The sequence below is a fragment of the Rutidosis leptorrhynchoides genome, chromosome 4 (assembly GCF_046630445.1).
Source record: "Rutidosis leptorrhynchoides isolate AG116_Rl617_1_P2 chromosome 4, CSIRO_AGI_Rlap_v1, whole genome shotgun sequence".
NCBI classification, from domain to species: Eukaryota; Viridiplantae; Streptophyta; class Magnoliopsida; order Asterales; family Asteraceae; genus Rutidosis; species Rutidosis leptorrhynchoides.
The window spans coordinates 280,289,814-280,297,600 of NC_092336.1; positions in this window are offsets into that span (position 1 = coordinate 280,289,814).

Sequence of the window (7,787 nt, forward strand, 5' to 3'; positions counted from 1 at the left end):
GATAGTAGCACTCGTTCATTATTCGATGGTTAAATAAGCAAGTATAATTCAAACTTATGTAATTTTAAAATAAACGGTGATACGAAATTGAGTTCTATAAATTTTAGGCTTATTAAAAATGTATTTAGGAACAATTTGTAAAGTTATAACACTTTTTATATTTTACTCATAATTGAGAGGACAGTTGATGTAATTTTTATTTAATAAATTAATAACCCATTTTATACCATAATGACTGAAATAATTGAATAGATCTAATATATGGCATATTTTTTTTGAATTAAATGTATCCGTCACTAATTATCAATGGCCCACAATATAATATCCGTGGAAATGTGTCGGTAGAATAATCGAATATTACAACTTTAATCATATTGTTGCACACTTATTCAATGAATGAATGATTGAAGTGGGTACAGTTTTCTCACTATCTATTACTCTATATAGACATATGCATATATACTTGGTGCATATAGATTACATACACCTACTCAATCACTCTTCACATTATTCATCCCACCTTCACTTTCCTTCTTCTACTCCAACACTTGAACCACCATTTTAGTTTTACTCTTTTCGTTTTCTATTCTATCACCAAATCCAAGACACCACTACCATACAACCATCATCAAACATCATCGAACCACAATAACTATCATCCTTAGACTCCTCTCTACTAGTCGATATCTAAATCACACATATTATATTTATATATATACATAAGCAGTGCATACATGAACCATATATTCACCACCTTGTTTTCTTCCCTTCTACGATTCACCATGTTAACCACGAGCCACCACCGCCGAGAAGAACCACCACTGTTAATCACCATAATACACAACCGGTAACCACCATCTCTTTATCCTCACTCTCTCCTCTCTCTCTCATCCCTTCTTCTTCGGGTAATACAAAATATACCACAAACCATGTAACTTTGTTTTCCTCTTCTGTTAAATCGAGCGACATACCATCTTTCACCATCTTCTTGGTTGTTCGAAAACTACCCTATTAAATGATTAATACTCACCAACATTAATCATATGATCACCACCAACATTCTTGTATCATGTTCCTATCTATTTCTACTCCTAATCGAGATCTTCATGAAAACACCACACAAACCTACTACTATAACTATTGTATTATTGTTAGTTGCTGCTACTCTACGTAATGTTTCTGTTCCTGTTCGAATTCGAACAATCACAACCACAAAAGAATTATTGATGCTACTGCTATTGTGTTACCTTTATTGCTGCTATAAGTGTTTTTCTGTTTCGTTACCATCGACCCGTTTTCTTTTTCTTCTCTTTATACTATTTCCGTTCGAGAACCCAAGCTACTAAAAACAGCAAATCCCTCATGCTCGATTTCTATTGTTTCTGTATTTCTGTTACGGGATGGCATATAAAAAAAGTAAAGTAATGAGTGAAGATGGGAGTTGTTGTGTAATAAAGGAGATAATGATAATGATATCATGTATCGTTAAGAACCTTGTGATTCCTTTTGGGTTTAAGCGAACTGAAACAGATATATATATTATTCAATTAGATTAGTGGGATGTTAAAGGTGTGTAGGGTTAGTGTGACCAGCTGGCGTGTTGTTTTTTTATATATACTCCGTATTTGATATAACCTGCAAGAACCGAAAACAAATTTCTATTTGATCTTGGGCCGTGAATTGCCCAAATGAAATTGGGTCATGTTTCAATTTTTAATCGGGCCGAGATCCAAGCTGCTAATTGGGCCAAGACTTGCAAACCCTCGGTTCTCTTTGTTTCCGTTTCTTCCATCGACAACCACCACATACGACCGCTTCTTGCAGCTGCTATGTTGCTATTAATCTGCTGCAGTTGTTACTCGACTTTGCTTCTTTTACGTTATTGTTTTTCTTCTTTTTACAATCGAGAACCACCTCAAACCCATCACACACACTAGTTTTAATTATAATGATGATAATCAGAATGATGACGATAATGAGGATGATGATGAATTATGTAGATGATGATGATAACATGATGAAATTGCAGCGGGTTTGGTGATGATTATGAGGACCATGATTATGATGATGGTTATATGAATATGATAATGAATATAGATGACAGGGACGTGAGATGATGATGAGCGAGCTTGGATTACGATAATGATAATCATGATTAAGAATTAAGAAGGTGATAATCGTGATTATGAAGCGTTGATGTTGGATAAGGAGTAGCGATGATGATCATGAGAAATAATGATAATGTTATGTTATGATTATAATTATGATTAGATTAGGTTAAAAGTAATGTTGATGATGATGATGTGATGATGAATGATGCTACATAATTCTGTGTTAATCCGAATTCCCAACTCAACCATTTGTTTGGTTTTTAAAGGTATATTATTATTATTATTATTATTATTATTATTATTATTATTATTATTATTATTATTACTATTATTATTATTATTATTATTATTATTATTATTATTATTATTATTATTATTATTATTATTATTATTATTATTGTTATTATTATTATTAATATTATTATTATTATTATTTTTATCACTAATATTATGATTAAAATGATTATAAACATGCTAATAACATAAATATATATGAAACTAATAATAAAAGATGTTAGGGCGAAGATTATAGAAATAATTATAATTATATGAAAACATGTTCAATTATGATTTTTTTATTATTATTATGATTATGGAAATTTTAATAAAGTTATGATTATAAAAATAAAAACTATAAATACAAATATTATTACAAGGATGATCGGAATCATAATTAAGTAATGATTTAAATAGGTTATTAACTATTATCATTAGTATTATTACTAATATTATCATTTATAATACTATTAGTATTATCATTTAGATTATTATTAATATTATCATTATTGCTAAAATTATTATTTTTATTTAAAACTATTATTTTTATTAAAAATTAGTATTATTAGCACTAATATTATTTTTAACATTATTATTATTATTACTACCATTATTTATATTATTAATATTACTACTAACACTATTAGTATCATTATAACAAATATTAATTATATAAAATATAATTATTACATATAACATAACAAAATTAATATTTTTATATATAAAATGAATATATGAAGCACATAAGTTATTAATATATATAAATGATATAGATAATAAACTCATATATATAAATTTGTTCAATTGCAATTATATATATATATATATATATATATATATATATATATATATATATATATATATATATATATATATATATATATATATATATATATATATATATATATATATATATATATATATATATATATATATATAATTGATATAGATTCGTGAATCCGAGGCCAAGCCTACACTTGTTCAATGTCGTCATATGTATTTTTACTACAAAATACAGTACGGTGAGTTTCATTTGCTCCCTTTTTAAATGCTTTTTCAATATATATTTTTGGGACTGAGAATACATGCGCTGCGTTTATAAATGTTTTATGAAATAGACAAAAGTAATTGAAACTACATTATATGGTTGGATTATCAAAATCGAATATGCCCCTTTTTAGCTTGGTAGCCTAAGAATTAGGGAAATGGCCCCTAATTGACGCGAATCCTAAAGATAGATCTATGGACCTTGACATGTCCCATTCGGGTTACGAATGCTTTAGTACTTTGATTATCATGTCCGATGAGATTCTCGGAATGATGAAGATATTCTATATGCATCCTGTTAGTTCGGTTATCAAGCGTTCACCATATGAATGATTTTTATCTCTATGCAGTGTGAAATGCCTGATATGAGATGATGTTTACGAGAAATGGAAATGAAAATCTTGTGGTCTATTAAATTAATGGAAATGATTGTTTATGATAAACTAATGAACTCACCAACCTTTTGGTTGACACTTTAAAGCATGTTTATTCTCAGGTATGAAAGAAATCTTTCGTTGTACATTTGCTCATTTTAGAGATATTACTTGGAGTCATTCATGACATATTTCAAAAGATGTTGCATTCGAGTTGTTGAGTTCATCAAAAATATTATTGAGTCAATTATAGTTGGATATATTATGAAATGGTATGCATGCCGTCAACTCTCGATTAAATGAAAGTTTGTCTTTTACAAATGAATGCAATGTTTATAAAATGTATCATATAGAGGTCAAGTACCTCGCGATGTAACCAAATATAATGTATTCGTCCAGATGGATTAGGACGGGTCATTAAATAGTCCTACGGTAATTCCCCATGTACTTTATAGTATTTTCGATGGGGTTTAGACCTTGACCAATGTATAAACACAGATAATTAATTACCTTATAATTGGCAACTTTATAAAAGGTTTTAATCACATTTATTGGTGGAAGGACGATAATAACGAGGTTTAATATCATAGACAGAAAGCGAGTATAAAACAATAATCATCCCTAACTAACATTATTAAATCATGGCAAACAATTAAGTAATTACTGACACATCATGGAAACAAGCATATCTAATATTAATAAATCACAAACATCGAACAAGAATATTACAATAAATTAATAAAAGAAAGGATATATATTACCGACTAATGCCAGCAGAATAACACTTTTGTTTCTTCATAATATCCATTGCGTTACAATGCTTGCTAGCTTCTACTACTAACTACATACTAATCTCCTATTAATCACTATAGAGTGACAATAGAGAGATAATTAATTTCGTAATCTCTGTACTTTTCTCTCTCTAGAATCTAGAGAGAGAAAGTAGAGAGAACTAATCTCATACTGATCACTAGAGATTGAAAATAGAGAGATGTTTTTAGAGAGAGAAGTGAAGAAGGTGTGTTTTGAAATGGTGGGAAAGCTTGATGGCGAAGTTGTAAATAAATGGGCTGAAATCCCCTGGCAAATAGATGCGGCAATGGGGTGGCATAGGGGGTATCTCTGGCAAATGGCTTGGAAACCCCTGGCAAGTAGGTACGTCAAGTGGGTTGCATAGGGGGTATCTTTGGTAAATGTCTTGTGAACCCCTGACAATCCGTTTCTGGCAAACCGGCGCCTATGCCCGGCGTTGGTGCCCGGTGCTGGGCATGCCAGTCCTCGTGGCCGTTTCTAGTGCCTAGCGCCTAGAAAGTCGGCCCCTAATGGCAAGCCGGCCTGGAAAGCCGTTTTTGGTGCTGATTTGCTATTTTGCGTGGATCGTCTTGCTCGTTCACGGGATCGTAACTTGGTATCCGGGGTCGTAACTTGTTTTTCACCTTTTTTGCTCTAGAATCTTCGTTTTAGCTCCGTTTTACTTGATTCATTTTGCATCGTCTTTGTAATGATTTAATCTCCAATATTAACTCGCAAAGATATTATTTTGGCGATAAAGTTTGGAACTTTATTGATTTAGGACTTAATATTCGGGGTAAAAACGTAACTTTTTGGCCGATATCAGTGGGAATCACTAACAACCCAACACGACCATATACCGTCATCAAACTCTATGCGAAAATCATTATGTATGAAATATTTGACTAAAAACTCTATTAAAAAATCATACGGTTTGAAGTAAAGACAACGAATATAAATATATTTTATGTTATATTATTTTGGATGATATGATTTGTAACACCCTGAGTTTGGTCCTAGGTGTAAATGACTAAATTACCCTTGTATGGTGTTAAATAGTGATTTAACTAATAATGAGTTTAAGGTTATTCGATTGTTTAGTTGAGACCAGTTCGTGACAAGGGTCACAGAAAACGTTCGTTTATTGAATTTGGAGTGCATTAGGGTTGCCAAATCAAGTACAAAAGATATTAGATAAATGATAAATACCCGTGTGTTTTGGGGTATGGGTTCAAACCCAATTAAGTATACTTGTATCTGCTCTTTGAGTTCATTTCTTGAACTCTCCCAAAGAAACCTGTAATTCGTTGGTGTCACTCTCATAAACCCTAGTTGAATTCAAGTTAAAAATCAGATCAAAAGGCCTTAAGGAGTGATTTTTATCATCATTGTGATCATCTATTTAGGTTAGCATGTTTGATTCGTTGTTTGAATTCTTAGAAATTTTGGTTTTGGGTGTAAAATGGGTTTTGTGTATTTTTGAGCTTGAATCTTTATGAAATGTGTTTGTTAGTGTTAATTGATGTTAGAATTATGTCCTATAGTTGTTATTTGATGTTTGTAAGTGAGTTTCATGACTAGATTGAGCAAAAATCAAAATTTGGGTTCAAAACCCGAAAACAATGTGCTGGTGCTGTTCTTCAGCTCCCACACTTTTAAGGTCTCAACCATACGATTGACCACGTGGTTGAGGGCTTAACCATACGGTTGAGGTCTCACCCTTGTCAGCCAATACTTACTGACATTTCAGCATTTTGTGAAATTTGTTTTGGTCGTAACTTTCAACCGTAACTCCGTTTTTGATGAATCAAATATCACTGGAATTGTAACGAAGAATAATTTTCAATGGAAAACTTTTAAGAAGCTATATCAAATTATATTTGGATCAGAAAACGAGGCTTTAATGTGTATGTCTTGTTTCGTACGCACCCAAATGTTGTTATGCATTGGAGTCATGTTGTAGACTTATCAAAGTATGAATATATGATTATATGACCTATTTTATATTATGAATCGATTATATTATTGATTAGAACACTATACTGACTTCATTTATGATGTTTCCAGGTGATCAGGAGAAGTGAAGATTCAGAAATATAAGACCTCTGAGTTCTTCTCGTGCTGGTATTCAGTGAGTGGGTTAATCTAGCCGTTAAGGCATATAGTGACATGACCTATATAGTTGACCTAGTTGCTATGCTTTGAACCTATGTTGTTGTTTATTGTAGATTGTGGCCTCGCGCGTTAGTTGGACTGACCTTGCTTCTAATCCGGTCAGGAGAGATCAACCTTGCTTCTGATCAGCTTAGGCTCATTGATGTTGTATGATCAGTATAAGTTGGAATCACGTATTCGTCGCATGTGGAAGACTTATACTAGTGATACAGGGTTATGAGTTTTTGGTAGACTCTAGTCTGATCAACTGGGGTCGTTGGCAAGGCCAGGCCGCCGAGTCTCTCAAGGGGTTACTTTGGATCGGTTACTTCTGATTGATCATTGCTGGTGGTTATAACGGTTGCTTTGGAATGACAGTTGCTGTGGATGTTTTATGCTATGGTGGTCCTTAGATTTAGTTGATTGTTGGCGATTGTATGATATTATACTTATATTACTTTATGTTGTATGGTAATGGTTGAGTGAACATCATAGGTTTAATAATCATAATAAGTTTTAGACCACAAGATTTAGTTCAAAACATCAAAATATCAATATGCCATGAGTTATAATACCGAGCTAAACATAAAAACCCCTGACACTGTACATGTGTCGGTAATCATTATTATGTACCCCTTTGACGATAGGTCAATGGGTAGAGACGTCACTCTCAATAGGCCTACACATAATAATTAAGCTTGCAACATTTCAATTCCAACAATTAACGATATTATGGTGGGGATTTGCAAGTAAAGATATAAGTAATACAAGTTAACAATAGTCTCATGAAGTTGCATATCAAAAAGTTTAGGCACTTGTGTCTAAATTGTAAATCATTTAAAAGTAAGCATGTGTCTCACCCCAAAAGTTGTAAAACAGTTAATAAATAGTAAAAATGGGGTTATGAAGTTCACCTTAGTAGCAAATAAATTATTCCACGCAAGGAAGTATGAACGGAGTATGTAATCGGGGATCTCAACCTAGAGATATAACATTTGATTAGTTAATGTCTAACAGACATAAAGTTAGTTTA